This window comes from Falco punctatus (genome assembly GCF_963210335.1).
Source record: "Falco punctatus genome assembly, chromosome: 10".
Taxonomy (NCBI): domain Eukaryota; kingdom Metazoa; phylum Chordata; class Aves; order Falconiformes; family Falconidae; genus Falco; species Falco punctatus.
This window is the reverse complement of record NC_137590.1, coordinates 5,526,910-5,546,497: the sequence shown is the minus strand read 5'-3', so window position 1 is coordinate 5,546,497 and position 19,588 is coordinate 5,526,910. Positions and strand designations below refer to the sequence as shown.

Sequence of the window (19,588 nt, the reverse complement as noted above, 5' to 3'; positions counted from 1 at the left end):
AATTTTGTCCTCTTTGTATGAACAAGCACTATTGTGCTCCAGGCATTTTTTTTGGGGAAAAAAGACATTTAGGTTCTGACTAAAAAATGCCAAAATCCTTGTTTTGTGTAACTCTCCCCAGGCTGAGCCCCGGCCAGGTCCCTGCAGGAACAGGGATCGGGACCCGGCTGGTAGTTTGCTCAGACAGGGCTTGTTTGTAGTGGGAAGAGCAAGCTGGGAAGACCAAAGATGGGTCCATTCATCTGTTCCGCCTCAGGAAGAAGGAAAGTTTAGGGAGAAGAGAAGGCAGTAGGATTTCTGAGCAGCAAATGTAGTGATAAAGGAGGATGTATAGCCTCTGGGAGGGGGCTGGGGTGTGCTCAGCTCTTATATCTGCTCTGGGTCCCACAGACCTTCCCTTGCGTCCACTGTTGAGTTGAGCTCTGCAAGAGCTGGGTATTTCTCAACGACAGAAATGTGAAGCTTGTCCTCCCACACATTTGCCTTGCAATTAAAAATGCTTTTCCTTTAAAAAAAAAGGATTTTTTGTGGAACACCTGCCTTAAAATTACGCTGGCATCTGAAAGTGTTTTGGCTGCTGTGTTGCAGCCAACACCTAAGGATGCTCCTGCTGTGAGCATCCTCTCCAAGGAGGAGGAGCGTGGTGCTTTGCTCCGTTTTCAGTTTTGGTTTGGATTGTCATACACTGTTCTTAAGTAGCCATTTACTCTTTTCCCCATCTCTTTGGTACAGAAGCAAGAGAATAAAACATTAAAAGAGAAATGTGCCTATAATCCCTTGAAAATTGACAGAGGAATTTGGCAGTGGTTGCAGCCTGTGAATGTAATACATAGTATTTTATTCTTTTTCTTAAAATCATTAGATTTCAAGCTGACAATTTAAATGACAAATCACCCTAAAAAGATATTGTAGACAGTGTAAAAACTGTCAGTGTGGTTTTTCTTTGCTAACTGTGGAGTCTGCAAGGTCCATGCAGAAAAAAAATAAAAGGTTCCTTTGGCTTTAGCCGAGCTGCATGTGGAAGCTGAGGGCAGTGAGGTCCCTCCTATTAATAATTTGTATTATAATAGTATAGCCACTGCTGGCTCCCAGGCTTTTTTATACCTGGGTTAATGGCAGTGCTGCCTGGGGGGGACTTCTTTGCCAAAGGAAATTTTATTTTTGGAAAAAACTTATTTTTGCTTTTGTTGTCCCCTCGGTCCCACAAACTGTGAGTGGGACCAGTAACTGCAGCTGGTTGTAAAAGAGGCTGGAGATGAGGGCAGAGGCACTGTTCAGATACATTATTGAGTGTATTGACTGTTTAGATACGTTATTGAGCACGGAAGGCAGATCCCAGGGGACTGGCAGAGTCCCCCATCCCAGAATATCCCAGCTCACAGCAGGAGCTGGAGCTAACGATGCAAAACCCTCCAGGCAGTGCTGGAACAGAGCTGCAGCTTCCCACGTCCTGCAGGATGCTGTAGGCTCGAGATTTTTGGATGAAAGGGAAACCAGTGCTATTCTATTTCAGCCAAACTGGATAATCACAGATGATCAGAGCCCTGTTAAGCCTTGTATAAAACATGTAACAAAGTGATGATTTCTGCTCTCAAATAATAGATAGTAAAATTTAGGTATTTGTATCCCTGTGGTCCTCAAAGCATCCTTGTGGGCAGTGAAATGAAAATGTGTGGGAGTCTGCTCTGTGTTTCCTTTTCTTGGAGCAAGAAGCTGACCATCATTTGCTGAGCTTTAATGCTCAATGCTCTACATACCTCTTTTTTTTTTTTTTTTTTTTTAAAATCCAGCCTGAATAGGATTTAAAATTTTTAAAAATCTGCAATAGGAATTTTTATCTTAACAAGAATATTCCATAATTCCTTCTCTTTGTGATGGAAAAGATGATGAAGGTAGGTGTGAATTAGACCATGTGTCTATCTGCTTGTAAATTGTTGGCGATTAGGCGTAAAAGTCATCTCTCCTTTTATCTCTCCTGAAAATAAACATGCCGCAGTGGAGAGGTGTGTGGTGCAGAAGGCTGGGGGAAGGTGTCCTCTCCTGGTTCTGGCAGGAGGAGGTCCAGAAACCCTGGCCTGAGTAAGGCCGAGTTCTTTGGGAGTGAGGGAGGAAATCTTCAGGTGCCTAAAAGGGAAGGTGGTGTTTGCTTTCTGCATTCACAGGTAGGGCAAGAGGTCACAGTCCTAAAACTGTGGAGAAAAAAAAAAAAAGTTCAGATTAAATATTGGGCAATACTTTCCTAAAAGTAACAACTGGATTTGATGGTCTGAAGAGCTTGTGGAGCATCAGTTGTTGGAAGGTGAAAAAGGCTTGGAAATATCTTTCTAATATTTCTTGATGGTCATTCTTGCACGGTGCAGGTGCAGTTTATTCTCCTGCAAGTGGGAGTTGTCTTGATGCTTTCCTGTCCTCTCTTCCTACAGCACTGGCGTGGAGTGGTGAGGTTAGGAAGGGTTGTTCTCAGTCTAAAATAAGCAAGAGATGACAAATGATGTTCTGGGGCTTAAATTTTCAGGCACTTAAAAAGATTGAAGTGACTAAAGATAATATAAGTTTGCATGCCTCTCTACAAAAGCAGATGTTGGCTAGAAATATTTTATGCTCTTTGATTCTAAAATTGGATGTTATAGACGCTAAATTGTATGACTTTTGTCTCTCAATGATACAGCCTTTCCAGGACACTGGTTCACTTGAGTTGGAGGAGACAGAAGGGGTGTGAGTGATGTTGCCTTTGGTGTAGCTGTTTCTCTTCGAAGAAACATCAGTAAAGACAAGTTCCCCGCTCTGTGTAAATACTGGAGAAATAGAAACGGCCACTTTAGAGATCCTGAATGGTAACTTGTCAGTCCTTTAATTGTACCTTGGGAAGGAGAACCTTTTTAAATAGGCATCCCACACGCAGCAGAGCTCGCAGGGCTGGACAGTCTCTGCTGGGCCATCTCACGAGGTCCCACGTGGCTGAGAAGTGTTTCCTCCCCACGCATCCTTTGCAGGTCAGGACTGTGTTCTGCAGCATCCTCTGCACCCTTTTTCCTCCAAGAGCCTTATCAAAGACACCAGTGTGATGCCAACGTCCCTTTTCTCCCTATAGGGAACAACCATTTCATAGTCAAGCAGGGAGCAGGTCTGTGCTATGGATTTGCAAACAAGGTGCAAAATCTCAAGCCAAGTAAGAGTTGTGTGTCACTGCACATCACCTCTTTTGTTAGATCCACACAAATCAACTCAGATCTCAAGGTATAAATGAGCTTTTTGCTCCTTGCTAGATAAAACAATCCATTTCAAGACCGTCCATTAATGAGAGCTGCTAAATCATAACCATTGGAAACTGGTCTGCAATGCTCACTGAAGGCAACAGAAAGACTTGTTTTATTGTGGGTGATGGGACATGGAGCGGCACGGTGAGGAAACCTTACCTTGGTCTTGGGGGCAGAAGGTCCCATGGACCACAGGAGGGGCCACACAGGCACCGCAGGAAGGTGCCCGTCTCTGCCAAAGCTGGGGTCTTGCAGAGTGCCTGCATGGCTGAGCTAGTTCCCAGTCCTGGGACCAGCAAGAAAAGACGAAGCATCCCCTTTGCAGACCAGGGAATTGTTTTCATCTTCTTCTGCGTTGTTTTGCTTTTCCTCAGCCCGACCTGCAGCGGGGCAGAGTGCTGAGAGCTGAGCTTGGGGTTGCCTTGTCTGCTTGTGTGAGTGTCAGACTGAAGCAGGCTTTGCTCTGCAAGGAGGCTTTGTTCTGGGGCAGCCTTGTTCCCTTTCCAGCCACTTCAAAAAAAAAAAGCAAACAAAAACCCAAAAGAAACAAACAAAAGAGAGGGAGAAGAGAGCTAACAACTGTTAAAAAAATAAATAAATCTGGGATGGGGTTGCCAGGTGAAAGGAAAAACAGAATAGTCTCTATTCTTGACACTTTGTAGTGGTTTTGACTTTTAAGCGTATAGACCCTCAGTGGGTCCTTGCACAGGGATGCTGCCAGGATGCAGATGTTCCTCCCTCCCTTTGCACAAGCCTGCTGTCCCAGCTGGTCCACGCATTACGATTTTAAACCCCCAGGTATATGAGGATGACTTATTCTCTGTGTCGAGACTGTATTTGGGGGATATATTCTTCGTTCTTGAGCTGTTTGCAGGTTTTGAGCCACTCAGTCAAGCCCAAGGAAGCCGCAAGACTTGGAAAGGATGGCAGTGGGGTGGTAACGACCATCGGTGGCTCTGGCAGACAGTGGAAATCTCTGAGGTAGAAGGACCCAATGCTGGGATTTTAATATCTGAAAGAAGTTAGTGGGGGAAAAAGCATGCCTTGGTCGTCCTTGTTGCTGTTCCAGTTTCAGTGATAAGCAGTTGAACCGTTTGCATGTGCTGCTTGGAGGAAAGCCCAACCCCTGCCCCCCTGCTCCAGCTCTTTCCTATACTATTGTACTTGAAGCAGCAACTTCAGGCATTCAAGGAGAAGCTGTCAAGGTAATAGTGGTGCACAGTGCCAAGTTGCAGGGGTTTTGCGCTGTATTTCAGACGAAGGTTTTGGGAAACTCAGATTTTTCTCTGCCTCCAGCTTAAGTTTCTATTTAAACCACCTTTAATTTCAGGGAGCGCAAAGCTGCTCAGACTGCTGTGGTCAAGGTCGCTTTCCTTAATTTAGGTACTCCAAGAGTCACGAAATCTTGTCTGTTAAAGTCTTAGGCATATGTTGAATCCCTGAAGGAGTGTGTGAATGATATTAAACCTACTGTAGCAGAGAGCTTGTATAATAAAGGGAGAGGAGCAGTGGTGTTACTGAAGGAGAAATGGCAGATAAGCAGCCAGGGCCATGCTGTTATCACTTCGTTTGGGAGATGGTGGTGTTGTGCAAGTCATTACAGGACATTTACACAAATTTCTGGAATAAAAACCCACTCCATCAGCAGTCTAATATTTGTTTCTTATTAGATGTTAAACATTTTCTGGCATAGAAAAGGTTGTCACCTGTTATGTCAAGGTCCCAGCATTCAACACTGGGATCTTTCCAAGCATGTTGAAACCCAGTTGGTTCAGAATAATCCTCTTCATTTTAGGGTTGGGAAGGGGGGAAGAAAAGCAAAGAAAAAAGAAAAAGCTGTGGCATCTAGCAGGAATTTAAAGCATCTTTTTCTTGTTCTCTGAACTCTTGTGATTTACCAGCCTTGGGGCTGAATTTTCCCCCAGTTTTGTGCTCACTTTAGATTTTCTGTGAATTAAATTGGGAAAATAATGTACAGCAAATAACACACAGCAAGCAGCACTGCAGGTCTGGGGGAAGCTTTGTCCAAGGGCGGCTCTGCAGCAGGGAGCATTGGGACACCTGTGTTGTTTTTTTTTTAAAAAAAACCACTCCTGCTGGGGTTCGGTTTGTGTGGTTACAGCCAGAGTGGAAGCTTCTTGTCTGCAGGAGTTTGGATGGGGTCGGGGGGCACCGTCCCGAGCTGTAATGCGTCTGTGCTAGTTGTCTGGTGAAATCACTCCATGCCATTAATTTACGTATTTATTTTAATTAAAGGAACTCACCGGTTGCGTGCAAAGTGTATGGTCAGCAGGATCCAACCTGAGCAGCAGATCGGCAGGGCTTTGGCAGGGGACTTCAGGGGACAGGAGCACGCACGCTGGCTGACGCACAGAGGCGCTTGGGATGTGTTGCTGGGGGAGGAGACCCTATCACTGGCCATGCTTGGGCAGGAGCAGAAAACAAGCGTAAATTTTCCTTTACTCAGGAATCACAACATAATTTTCCTGTTTTTCATCCTTACGAGCTCTGGCTCACCTTTTTCCAGGGTGACTCTCTGTTTTTCAGTATGCTGTTTTCTCCCCCTGTCTGAACTTAATCCCAGAAATCCACTTGGCTGGTTATCCCTTTAGATGGTTAAGTTTAGAAATTATGAAATACATCAGGCTGGCTCTGCTGCTTCTCCGGGGATGAGGGAATGGGGACTGCACGGCAGCAGAGGAAAATAAAGGGGAGAGAGGAAGCCCACAGCTACAAGCAAAGCGGCAGGTTATATATAGCTGCAGGCTGTGGCAGTGTCGGTCAGGGTGCTGTGATTGCTTCTCTAAATATGTTCTTGGCCAGCTGAGATCTCCAGTCCCGTTAACGAACCGAGCCCATGAGCAGTGGCCGAGAGCCGGGGAGCAGCGTCCCTGGTTTCCAGCATGCCGCAGGCTGGGAGTTTTTTACTTCTGCTGGTAGATTTTTGAGAGCAGCGCAGCTGAGTGCTTGGCGATTAACTCTGTGAACTTGGTTACCTTCCGATACATGATATTTTTGCTAATTGAGTGGAAAAAAAATAATCTGACGTGTGTTTTGGGATGCTTCAGTGAGGATGTGCTGTGGGAGCACGGTGGGGTGGACAGCTGGGAGACACCTTCAAGTGATCAGTATTTTCTGTATACTTTTAGTCTTTACTAACCAAGGATTGCCTTCTCCTTTGGAGGTACAGCAGTAATTTTTGGTGTAACGTCTTCTCTTCCAGCCCTGAATCCCGGCACAGCTGAAGCGACTGCAGGCACTTTAAAGATGCACGCAAGCGCGGAGGAAGAACTGGAGAAGGACAGGCTGAGGACGTGGTCCCCTGTGCAGGTAAGTCGCCACTGCCACGTCGGGCTCCATGTGTGATCTGGACCGTGCACCTTTCTGTCTTGGGTAGCCTGGGCAGGGAAATGTGCCCTATTTCAGTGTATTGCAGGATTCTCCTATGAAGGCTGTTCTAGCCCGCTGGCTGAAATAAGCGATCCTGCGATGGTTTGCTCCATTAACCTTTGAGCCCTGCTTTGCTCCATGGTCAGTACAGGTCTTGGGTTATGCTCCCAGCTGTCCCTAAGAAGGGAGCAGATTTTTTGCCTCCGAATGTCACACCTTGGACGGGACAGAGTTCAGATGTCCTGTGCATTTGTACTCTTTTTCCTGGCTGGTGCTCGTCTGTGCTAGACCACTGATGTGTTTGGTTTTTATTTTTCCCCACCTCTAGGAAACCATATAACTTAATAAATATTTATCTGTCTCATGGTGTGGATGAGGGGTCAGGAGAGCGATGCGTTTTCTCCTTGGCTTCAGCCGATAGAAGAAGTGTGCTTGGAAATAACACTCTGGTTTTCCATTACACTGTTCCAGAATTTTGAAGGAGAAATTGGGTCTCATACCAGAGCAAAGCCATCTCATTTGTAAGAAATGAGGTTCTTTGGTTGAGCATTAGTGTGCAGGCTGGTGGGGAATTCATTCACCCAATTCACAGCTGTGTGACAAATGACAGTGTCCCTGTGGAAATGGGGATTTTCAAACCCTAGAGTGATTTCTACTCAGCTTGTGCCATGCCTGGAGACTGCTTGTTTCTAGACTTTATTAAATAATCAGCATCAGGACTACCACAACTGGACTGATGCTGTTTACTGCAGCTTTCCTGACACACTTCCAGCTCTGCAGGCTAAATCCAGCCTGTTAAACTGGTAGGAATAAACTAATGGACCCTGCTGTAGCACGTGATGTGCTGGGATCCACGTGCACCCTCAGCCTCCTGAGAGCTGTCCTCCTTGAAGTTGCCTCAGTTAATTGCATACTAGGTGGGTCCTCAAATTCCTTATGGCAGTAATCTTGCAAATGCAGTGAAAATTGTTGCTCTTGGGGTTGTCTTACCATTATAGATGGAGAATTAAGCAGGAGGAAGAGGTTAAAGCTTTTGTAGCTTCACTCTGCCTTGGTAAACAGGGTCAGGGTCTCTTGGGAGGGAGAGTAGGGGGAAGGGAATTAAATTTTATATCCCTTGGTATTTGCCACTGAAAGATAGTAATAACGCGTTTGGATGCTTTGTGTGGAAGGTCACTGGGTAAGTGGGGAGGATTCCTTTGTGTTACATCTGCAGAAAATAATGTCGTTTATTACTGAAGGGCTTGCACCCAGAGACAGACTGTGGCATTGTAGCACCATGTGTCATCCTGCCTGTGTGCTCGCAGTCCTGCGCTGGCACACGGCGGGGTCCCGATACCTTCTTAGGGAGCTTTAAGAACCAAACTCAGGATCTCTGCTCTAGGACTTGGCCCCTTTCTCTCCACTCCTCCGTTCCCCCCACCCTTCTCTGGTGTCCTCTCCCTCCCAATTAATTTGTTTTTAAAATGATTGTGCTATTGTGTGCATCAATATGCACATAGCCTGTCTTGTTTTTCTCTTGGACTGAAAGTGCAAAGCAAATCTGTTTATGGTTTTGGTGAGCTAATTCTTCCCCACCCTAGATTTTTAAATAGACTCTTTCTTTACCAAGCTTGCAGAGCTTGCAGGACCTATTGGAGTAATGGGAAAAATATGTTGTGTGCTAACGTTCCTTTTTTGTAAAACTTTGTTTACAACACCCTATTCCTAGCAGTGCATTTGGGAAGTGCATATCTGGATGCTGAAGCAAGTAGAAGACTTTGAAATAGGAAAATGGGAATTTAATGTGTTCAAGGAGGAAATGTTTTGAGTTTCCAACTTTTGGCAGTTGGATTGTGAAGCATAATCTAGTGAGCTGTGCTGAGTTGTCCCTTCAATTATTTAACTTCTCCTGCAATTCCCAGTTCTCAGGCTTGGCTGTTCCCTGGGCTGCCTGTTGCCTTCAAACAGGCTCCTCCAAAGCAGCCGTTGATTCAGACCTTGCAGATGAAGGTAAGAGCAGCGAGGAGTGCTCTTGGCCTGTAAATAGTCTGTTGGCTTCAGGTCTCAGTATGTCACTGGTGTGTTGGAAACATTATTTTTACCTCTTGATTTCATCCTTCCTACGAATCAATCTCAAACCTGTCTGTTTAGGTTAACAACCTTGTCTGCATCCTTGCAGGGGTTTGCAGAGTACGGTTCTGCTCTGTGCACAGCATTTTCACCAGGGCGTTTTGGCTGCTGGGAGGCAGAGCTTGGCTCAACTATGGGAGCACTAGAAGAACCCCACGGACACCAGTGTCTGTGATGTCCGGTTGGTGGCTTGGCTCCCAGCACTATAGCCTGCCCGCCCCGCTGCTGCACCTCCTCTCCTCAACACCTGGTTGTTATTTATTTCTACTGTAAACTAAACGATGAGCTGCTTGTGACTGGCCACAGGGTGGGAGCTCTGCGTGGAGGTGGCCAGTACATGTGCAAATGCACTTCCAGCCCAAGCTTTGTAGAGCAGATGTGGGCTTGGCTGAGGTCTCTGGGTACTCCTGAAACATAAATAAGCAGGAGTAGGATTTCAAAGCTAAGCAAATTTTTGATATCATGCCTCTTCAGCTGTGTGTTTAGGGTCCAAGGATCTGGAGGCCCATGGTTGCTAGTTTGATCTTGTTGCTAATAACTGACTGGAGGTGCTTCTGCTGAACTGGTTCTTGCAGGGGGCTGAGGGGTTCATCCTGGTCAGATGGCATGGCATTAATGAAGACGGAACCCATGGTGTGAAACGCATAGGGCGCTTTCATAAAACTGGGTGCTCTGCATGAAATCCCCAGTTCCAGCTCCAGCATTGAACGTGCTCCTCACTGGGGTTTAGGGCCAGGTGTTGCAGAGTGACAGCAAGGTCTTCTGGTGGGTAACTTGAAAGTGAAATGGGCTAGGGCATGGTTATCGTGCTCCTGTGGCTGTCATCAGCTATTCCACCAACAGCTGCCTCTGCTCTGCCAGTAAAGAGATGGGGGAAAGATAGATTCAATTTCCCCACCCCGAGAGACAAATTTTTACTGAGAGCAAATGTTCACCTGCAAATCTGCAGCAGAGCACAAAGTAAAGAATTCCCCACCTGAAGGCTTTGCAAAGCAGAATCGTCCTTTATCCATGTAACTTGGTAGTGCCAGGTTTTTTTCTGTAACAGAGTCTTAGTGGAGGTGAAGTTCTCTCTTTCTGTTCTTTTTCTTCTCTCTTCCCGTCAAGCTGATGGAGTTTGGTGCTCCCCAGGAAGGTGATGGTTGGGGGTTAGCACTGAAGAGGGCTCATCGTTCCCCAGGCAGGTGGCCGTAGCCCTGAGCATGGAGCTCTGAAGCTGTTTTGAGAACTGACCAAAGGGATCTACCTCTGTTTTCATTTTCATATCTCCCCAGTCAGGATGTGTAACTAAAGTTTTCCCCACTTGCAGCTCAGACACAGTTGTCCTGAGGCAACCCCCCTCATCCCTCCCTCCCTACTCTTATCTCTTATTGACCTGTCCGCTGGGGACATGTATACAGTATCAGTGTGACAAATTAAATTGCTTGTACCCAGAAAGATGTGGCCACTGGATGCTTAAATGCTGCATAAACTTCTTGGCTAGACCTGCACTAACTGTTTTGACTCCCCCCTGTGCAGGCTGCATTGTATTGCTTGAAAGGCAAATTCCATCCTGCGTGGCCCTTTCCAAACCTATTGCCCAACACTTTCACTATTTGTCATCAGCTGAAAATTATCTGAGCACTGTAGATACCCACGGACGTGGTTTGATTGTCTGTTGTATTAAAAATTGCATCTGTCTGCTGGAAGGATTTGGTTTGCAGTTCCTGTTTCCATGTGCATGGGCTTCTCCCATGCTGGAGGTCAGAGGGGTTTGGGGCACAGAGTGATGCTGCAGCCTGGGCTCTGCTGTTCCTCGTGGCTCTGTGAGCAAGGTGAGCTGTCCCCCAGGAAGGCACCGGGGTATGTGGGGAGGTGGCACTGCTGGGGCTCCAACAGTGGCTGTCCCCACGCCGCAGACTTGCAGGAGCAGCCAGCCTGGATGCTGCTGAGATGCCTTCAACCAGCCCTGCCTGGTAGGGCTGCGCTGAGGGTATAGAAGGCCATTTCTAGTTTCTGTAGATGGACTGGGGTATGCTGAGAGACGCTGTACGCAGATTCCTTTAGGACGGAATAGAGCTGTGTCCGTGGCCCATGAAAGCGCAGATAAAGTCCATTTGGTTGTTTTTGCAGCAACACAAACTGATTGCATGCCAGGTTCAAGGAGAGGCCTCGGGTGAAGGGAAAAAGGCTTTTTGATGTTTGGCTCAGTGCTAAGGCTGCAATATTCCGTTTCATCCATAAGTATTTATGAATGAAGATGCAAATCCAAGGTGAAACTGGGGAACTGGTAAGCTCTCACTGGAGGCCACCCTTCAAAACAAAGCGATTAATGCGGAGGTAAAACACCTTCTTATCTCCCAGCTTGATCTGCAGCCTTATAAGCGCTTTGGTGGTTCAGCTGTCTGCAGTGCTTAGGGAGTTGTCTGTTCCAGCACACTGAATGTGCTGCAAGTTTTAATTTATTTTACTTCCAAAACAACCCTTTGAGCTTGTTGGGCTGGAAGGGAAACTCGTAATAATTCTCTGTGCCAGTGTATTTCAGCATAATCTCCTGGCAGCGCTTTTGTCTGCAAACTGGGAGGGTTTCTGACTAAAGGTGACCCATTAAAAGGATGATCTCTGTTAAATAACTAGACTGGGGACTTAGAAGTCCTGGGTTCAATTACTTGCTTTCTATAAGCTTCCTGTGACCTTGGGCGAGTTATTTGCAATTGCTGTGTGCCTCATTTCCCTTTCTGTAACACACCGGTGACAGCATTTCCCTTCCAGCCAGGAGCTGTGGCAGTGGGAGGGCAGTCCGTACCCTTTTCCATAACTGGTGTGTGAAGAACCTGGATGGAGTAGAAAGCATGACCATCTTACAGGCCTTTCTTCTGTTCTCCTGGGGAAAATGGAACAGGATGATCGTTGAAATGGTTTTATAGGTGAGATCCTGGGGCTCCCTGCCCGACTGCAGGTGTACACCAGCGAGGTCATTAGCTGCTCCTTGAGCTGAGAAGCCTTCCTTAGTGCTGCTTTCAGTTCTTTAGATTCAAATTGATGGTCAGTTGGGGTAGAGCAGGTTTCTGGTGTTTCTTTGGCCTCAGCATAAAGTTTTCCTTTATTGTAGTAGTCTGTGTTTGCTCCTGTGCTGCCTTTCTGCTTTAAACCTGGGTGGGTGCTCGGGAGAGGTGATGGCTTTGTGAGGAAAGATGCTGGCATGTGGTGCTGCTCCCCACTTCAGCGTGCAGACGTACCTCGGGCAGATTGTTTCATCCCTCCTTGCTCCTGTTCCCCCTTTCCAGTGGGGGTAGCAGTGCTGACCACCCCTTTTACCCCTTCCTAAGGGTCAAGAGAGGCTTTCCAGCGCCCCTGAAACATGCTAAAACCTCCTGGTTGGGAAGGCAGACAACAGGGGGGGAGCAGGGGCCTTGCTGGCTCCCACATTGTGCCGTGAAGATTCCTTGCCATTCCCAAGGGATAAGCCCATGGGAAGCCTCCACATGATGGCCACATCCAGGCAGCGCAGGAGCTGCCTCCAGTTGCCTGCATTTTGGGTGCAGCGGAGCTGCAGGAGGAGTGATGCTGAACCTCCTTCATCCAATGGCATGCAGCCCCTCTTCCCTCTGTAGAGCCTGAAGGTCTGGGGTGGATCTGGGAGAGCTGCTGGCCTGAGACCCCCACCCCGTATCAGTGACTGAGCTCCAGCCAGTGTGGGATGCTGGGATTGAGTGCATGGAAATGAGCATCTTTGAGACGTGGCGGAAAATTGGGCCTCGTGTTTGTGGGTGGGTAAAAATGCTCCCGGGGAATATCTGACTCTCCAGAAATAACAAAAATATGGATACCTGTATTCGCCTGTGTCATATAGTTGGGTTTAACGGCTTGCGCAGGCTGTTGAGAAGCACCCCGAAGCAACTTAGCCGCAGATTGTAAATTGGGGCCAGCTCTTTCATCTTTGGTGGGAATATCTGTCGTATGAAATTTTTATCGCACCGTGGCCCAGAGAATCCATCCATCCATCCCTTTTGGACAGAAGCTCTTTCTTTCAACTCTGTTCTGCCCTTCCCAAACCCCAAAAGCCCAAAAGCTTTCCTCTTCGAGGTATCTGGAGTTAATGACATGCCAGGTGGGATGCTGTGAGGCTGGGCAGCTGGCAGTGTGTGCTCTCCAGGAGAGGATAAGAGGCTGGAGCTGCTTCTAGACCAGGGGGGTTGTAAAGCTCAGACTGCAGGTAGGTCTGCCAGCTGTTCCCTCAGACTCTGCCTCTAGCTGGGAACCCTCCTGGAGTAAAACTGTGTCTTAAAGAGCAGGACCCACACTGGTAAAAGGGAAGAAATCAACCTGTTGATGTAAAGGATGTGGTATCTTTAAGCACTCCTGTCTAACCTTCTTCTTTTCCCATTGCATGGTTTGTGTGGTCCTCATGGTGGGACAGCACACATTTAAGGCTGTGGACTTTTCCTGAAGTTGTGGGTCTTTTAGTCGTTCAAGCTGCTTTCTGTACTGGGGAGGGTAAGCTCCAGGCTGGCGTGTATGTGTGTGGAAGATCACGCAGATGTGTGACTTCTGGGAGCCTTCAGAGTTGTCTCTTGGAGGATATTGGAGCTCTGGAGAGAGGCTCAGCAAGTGTCTCATGGGGACAATCAAAAATGCCATGGAAATAACCACTGGCAGAGGAGAGGAGGGATGAGGAGAAAATGCCAGGCAGCAAGGGGGGAGGCTGGTAGCAGTTTCCTAAGGTCAGTGATCTGCAGTGAACCATTTCAGAACACCTGCGTGTTCTGGGGGACAGGCAAGTGGGACCTGCGTATCCTCCTGGGAGCAGCCCTTGGCTGGTGGGCAGCTGCAGTCCCACGGGACCTTGCCCAACACGGCAGCTCGAGTGATTTGAAAGGCAAAGGTACTTTCTTTACTAGCAGCTTTTCACCACTCGTTAGCACTTGCCAGGTAGTGACGAGACTTGTGCCCCATTTTAGAAGGGGAGCGAGGATGAAGGGTGCAGATAGGAGCAGCTGGCCTTGAATTTTGGGGGCTGCCCCTAGCAGTTGCTGAGTCCTTTAGGTGTGAAAGCAGATGGTCTAGAGGAACCTTAAAAACAGTGGGAGTATGGCTCTGCGGTGCTTTGGATAGTGCTGCAAACCACTTTCCCAGCTGTCACTGGAAGGTACGTACAGTTTTACAGCATTAATCCGTGGAGAGCTCACTTCATGAACCCTCTCGCTCGGCAGCTCTGCCTGATCCTGGCCGCTTGGGCGAGCAGCCTGACGCAAGGACGTGTGTGATTGATTTTAAGAACATGAAGAACATCGTGGGTTTCACTGTGAAGCTGCCTCATGTGCTCCTAGCTTAACTGAGGACGAGTCCCACTGAGTGAACTCTTCCTCCCCGTGCTCCCCTGATGCTGCAGGCATCTATTCGCTTAATCTTTTGCCGGCAGGTGATTATGGGCTTGTGTATGGAGGGAGTTCCTGCTGTCCTGAGCTTTCTCCAGTGTGACACGCTGTCATTTTGGTGCAATATCATTAAGCTGCTTCCAAGTCTGCTCTCTCCCAGCCCAAGGAAGAAAGCCGGTGCCTGGAGGACCACATTCTGCTAATGTGAATATGGTTTGGACTGCTGCCCTAGAAATGAAAGGCTCCATCATGCCGTTAGTAAGCCCCCAAGCCAGCTGGTCGTCCCCATTCCTGTATTTGCAGACTACCTGCTGACACAGCATAAATGTTATTTTTACATTATCGTCCCCTGTGCTGACTCCTCCTGCAGTTTAGTTCATCCTGCTGTTTTCTTAGTTACGTTAAACAGAGTTAATAATGTATGGTCTGCCATTCATCCTAATGATGCTGGTGAATGTTTTACACTGGTTCATTTATTTCTGAAAAAAAAGGAGGAAGTCTTGATCTTTGTTTCTCTCAGATTATAACATAGGCCGTGATACTTTTGGTGGTGTAAATCAGGAATATTTATGTTATCCATGGTACACTTTGCCATGAGAACTTTTCCATGTGTGGTTGAAATGCTGGGCAATTTTAGATTCCAGAAAGGCAGCTTTTCTCCAAAGGCTTCAAGTTAAATCAGTTCTTATGATGGAATGAGAGCCTTCAAATAGGCAAACTGATTTTTTTTTATTTTTACTGAGTCTTATTTCATTCCTTGGTTTATTCCTGCATTCCTATGGAAGGATGTCGTTCCCATCCTGCTAGTCCTGCACCCAGTCTTGTCTAACTCACACAATTGTTTGCGAAGGATGGGATGGCTTCAAGAGGGCAAAATGGAGCAGTCGGCTCTCCTTTAAGCAGCATAATGATAGAAAACAGGCACAAATTCTTTCCCTGTTTTCCCTTTATGTCACCTGTCTGCACATCTGATTTGGGCAAATAAAGCAGCTACTAATAAACTCTTATTTGCTGTTGTCACAGGAAGGGCCAAAAAGTCCTGGGACCAGTCTACATTTATGGTTTGGATTTTTTTTTCTTTCTTTTTTTTTTTTTTTTTTTTTTAGTAATTCGTGTGGGTTTTTGAAAGGAATATTACTCAACAGTCTCTGTAAATTACACAAGTGCCAGAAAGCTGCTCTGTACCCGTGCAACAGCAGGTTGTAGGAAACAGGAGCTCAGTACTGATAGGCAGCCTCGCCTGTCTGGTGAAGAATTGATGGAAACGCTTTGCTGGGAGTGAGAGGTTGGCCCAGATGCCCTCATTCTGCAAAGGGAGCTGTGCAGAGCTCTTCGGAAAAGCAAGAGTCTTGTTCTTTCAAGGTGAGCCAGCACCTGCTTGTGGGGATGGGACCAAGGTTTCTCCCACTCGGACAGAGAATATGGGAGCAAGAGCCAAGCACATGTGGCCGGAACCTTTGGGGTTGGCACATCGCTGTCAAAACCCAGAGCTGCTGCTGTCCCCCACGGGACCGTCCTAAGCAGGGACTGGGGCAGTGAGGTGGCAGCAAGCCTCTCTGCACTAGTAGGAACATAAAATACTTAGAAAACTCATCCAATACAGCTATTGGAGATACACTAGTAACTTCACACCTGGCTGCACGCACGGAAAGCGGGGAGTTCCTGGGGTTGTGGTGTCTGTGGGTGTATTTTTGAAGCCTGTGGCCAAGACCTGAAGATCGGTTTGGTACGGCATGGCAGTAATTGGGCAGTATTTGCATAATGATAGTAATTTCCTTGTTCTTACTTCCGGAATTTGGTTTACAAGAGCATGCAGCAATGTGACTTAAAGCTGTAAGTATTTGTCTTTGTTGGCAGTTGGAAATGTAATATTAGCTGTGACTCTTTACAGAAATAAGTGTTCAGTGTCGGAGCTAAATTGAATAATATGGTGGTGTTTGTATCTTAATCTTCCAAATAGCTCTCTTAAGTTCGCTCCATTGATGTCTGAAAGGCTTAAAAATAATAAACTCTATTGTGTAGAGCTTTGAATACAGAGTGCAGGCTTAGTAATTGCTGGCGGTTCATGGGTAGGCTCGCTAACACATGGCAAGGAAGCAATTCTCCCAGCATGCCTGATTTTTTTTTAAAAAGAATCTCCTCCTATCAAGGCCTTGTGAGCCACAAATTGCTGAGTACATCAATATTTTGAATAAAGGCTTGCAGGAGACCTCAGTCCAAAACCCCAAAACCCTTTACTTGGGCCATCGTGCCATTTAAAAACACTTCTTGTTTTCCTCATCAGTCTGCTGAAAGCTCTTTCCATCCCCAGCTGCCGAGCAGGGTAGGTGGAGTGGGTTGGGGAGCTCATCTTCCAGCCAGCGAGACCCTGCCGGCTGCCTGTCGGCAGGGAGCTGAAGTCCAGAGCCCCTGTCCCCTGCAGAAGGTAACAACCCAACTCCCAACCTTCTGCCCTTCACAGGAAGGGGCAAAAAAAGCCACATACTGGGTGGGTTGGATTTTTAAAAATGGTGTTCAAAAAATGAGGTCCCTGGGGAATCGAGTGTCAAAGGGAGAGCTCTGAAAGCAGGGGTCAGGCTTTGCTGGGTTTTCTTAGATGTCCCCTGCTTCCTTGTGAATGAATTTTTAACCGAGGAGTTGCAGAGGGCAGCTAAGGGAAAGGCTGGTTAGACAGCAGGCGTGATTTAAAAAACAACCAAAAAAACAGGAGAGAGAAAGGAGGAGAACATTATTTGTTTATCGCAACTGTACTTGAAACTAATTTTAAATATCTGTCTTCTGAGAGTAAGGAAATTCCTTTAGCTTCCAGCAGTAAATAACTGGGATGCTTACAGCTCACAGCTGACCTACAGAGGATGGTGAGTTTTCAACTAAAAAAAATAATTGACTCTCCAGTAAGGACAATCCATTCCAAGTGTCACTAAACAGCTGGAGGAAGAGTCTGGACAAGCACGGTTCATATCACAAATAACCTCTGAACTTTGAACTTCGTTCTGTGTCCCTGCGTACTGTCCAGAGTGGCTTGACAAATGGTTTTGAACAAATAACAGTTTTCAAACCAGAGAGCGAATGACAAGTAGTATGTTTGGCTGGCAGGTGCACGATTTGGATGCCTGGATCTTGCCCATGGAAATATCAAATAAAATCCCAAACCCATTTTTCTCTTACTATCAATCCCAAAAGAAATGGTGAATGTTTCAGAGCAAGGGAGAAGGTTGTCTCCTGTGAGCTCTCGGCTGTCAGCAGATGAGGGTTCAGCAGCAGGGACGATGTCGTTCTCCATGCCCGTTCTTCTTGGCCGCTGAGTGGTGGAGCACCTGTTAGCTGTGGCGAGGGCTTCTGAAGCTCGGCTTCTCATCAGGCATGTCTTGGCAAAGAGTTTGGCCATTAGGATGCTGAGCCCTCTCAGTGGTCCGCCCTTCGCTGTGTCAGCAGGACCTGCTGGGAAGTGGGGACTTCGGGAAGTCTGTCACTAATGTAGGTACTAAAAAGGAGCTGGACTTCTTTTGAAAATGGTGTTCTAGCCGAAGGAGCTGAGCACTTGCCAGTCTGACCATATGCTTCTGAAGGTCTTGTGGTTCAGCGCTTTAGGCCAGGGTACTGTCTATTTAAGGCAGTGGAAGAAAACCCTGTGCTACTCCTGCAGAGTAGGTATGTGAACTGTAAGCATCAGGACCAAATGGTAGTTCTAGAATTAGATGGTGTCCCTGATTTCCCTCTTCAGTTTTAAGTGGATGCAGCGTTCTTCACTTACAGTCTCAACTGTTGTGTTGCATTGTTGTATGGGGTTGAACATCTGCCCCTTCCAGCCACAAAAGTGGCTCTGTTCCAGTGGTGGGTGGTTTCTTTCTATTCAGGGATCCTCTGAGGCCTGGAAAAGCTTGAGTATTAGGCATTGCATGCTGTCAACTGTTGCAGATCCCCTTGGCTCCCCTTCTTCCAACATCTGCGAGGCCAGAACTGGCCATCTTGGTTTGTCCACACACAGTGCATAGCACAGAAAGACCCTAACCCTACCAGCCACTGCTGAGCAGGGAGTGGGACCTCACCAGGAACCTGTCCGTCCACTGCCAAAAATGCCTCTAGAAGAGGAGAGGGAAGACCTGTCACTAGCTCCCTGGGGAGGGCAGTGCTGCTGGGACCACAGTGCTGGGCTCCTTCTCCACCCATAGCACCCTCGCTAGTGAATGCTTGTCCTCCACGCCACAGCTCTGCTTTAGCGGTGGTGTCCTGCTGCGTGGCCGGGAAAGGAGCAGGCAGAGCAGCCGTGGCACCAGCAAATCTCTGCAGGAGTCCCTTGCACCACGTTAAAAATGGCTGGGATGCTACAGCAGAGGGGCAAGGTGCCAGTCCCACGCAGGTCTCTCAGCCCAGTATTTCTTTCCCCCAGCATTGTGTGCAGGTGATTGACTGGCGTTTGCTTGGCAAAAGCCTTTTGAATATTCATTTGGCTGGCGGGAGATGAGAGTATGGTAGCTCCTTGAAATCAGCTTGGGGAGGGGAGGCAAATAAGACTGCCTTTTTCTTGCTGCTAGTGCTACTTGAACTCTCTCAAATGCATACTTCACAGGGATAAATGATTGCAGAGACCTCAGCCTACCTAACAAGCCTGCACTTGTAAAGCAAAAATTATAGTGCCTGCATACTTGCCATCCTCATTCAAAAGCCCATTCCTCATTAATATCGCTTTATACATATTATTGCAGCTCGAAATGCCATTCCTCTTCTCCCCACCCATTTCCTTGACTGGCTGTGACATACAGGAACTACACCCAGTGCTTGACTCGCCTCTCCTGACCTTTTGTAACTTGGCTCCAAACTCCTTTTTTTGGGTCTTTTGCAAAACACTGTCAGAAGGGAAAAATCCTTTGTTAAAACACAGCCAACTCCTGCCTCAACGTGGAACAGTTTGTTCTGCTAAAAGAATGAGCCAGTTCAGTGAGCAGAAAAACATTGCCATAAACCAGTGGACTCAATAAGCTGCAAAAGCCATCGACTGCGCTCAAGGTCTGAAAGGACGACTCTGAGGCAGGATCCACAGGGGATGGGGAAAAAAAAAATATTAAAAAAAATCCTCGATCCTGACCTGCCAAACCCCGTTTCCTTGCTTTCAGCCCAAGTGTTTTGCAGTTGTCTTTTTGATTATAGCAACCGTAAGTGGGGGAATGGGAGCTGATGCTGGGCCAGAACGTAGCACAGCTCTTGAAGCTAGCATGTTGTAAAGGGCATGGTGGATGAAGTCATCCGAAAATGCTCCACTGGGAAGGGGCTGCAGCACTCTGCTCCTCTTCAGGCTGTGCTGCAGAGGATCAGCTCCAGCACCCTACATTTGCTGTCTGGTACTATTTAGTCGGTTGGTTTAGTCCTTCCCACCCATATCTTGTTTTAAAACTCTGGACACTCTTTACTTCCCTGGAATTGCTGCAGGTCTGTCCCTTACGGGGCTGCTTGGTAACTGGTGGTCAGCCTGTG

General features: G+C 47.3%; 1 protein-coding gene across 5 annotated transcripts in view; it reads left to right on the top strand.

Annotated features, from left to right (window-relative positions):
* Positions 1-19,588, top strand: part of ZHX3 (zinc fingers and homeoboxes 3) — a 51,417-nt gene that overhangs the window by 12,299 nt on the left and 19,530 nt on the right. For 4 of the 5 annotated variants that reach the window (XM_080406003.1, XM_080406000.1, XM_080406002.1 and 1 more), the window contains exon 2: positions 6,481-6,587. The gene's annotated coding sequence lies outside the window, so the exon portion shown is untranslated. Of the gene's footprint in view, positions 1-3,180; positions 5,543-6,480; positions 6,588-19,588 lie in introns of those variants that run through there. The other variant, XM_080406001.1, reaches the window with a different exon arrangement.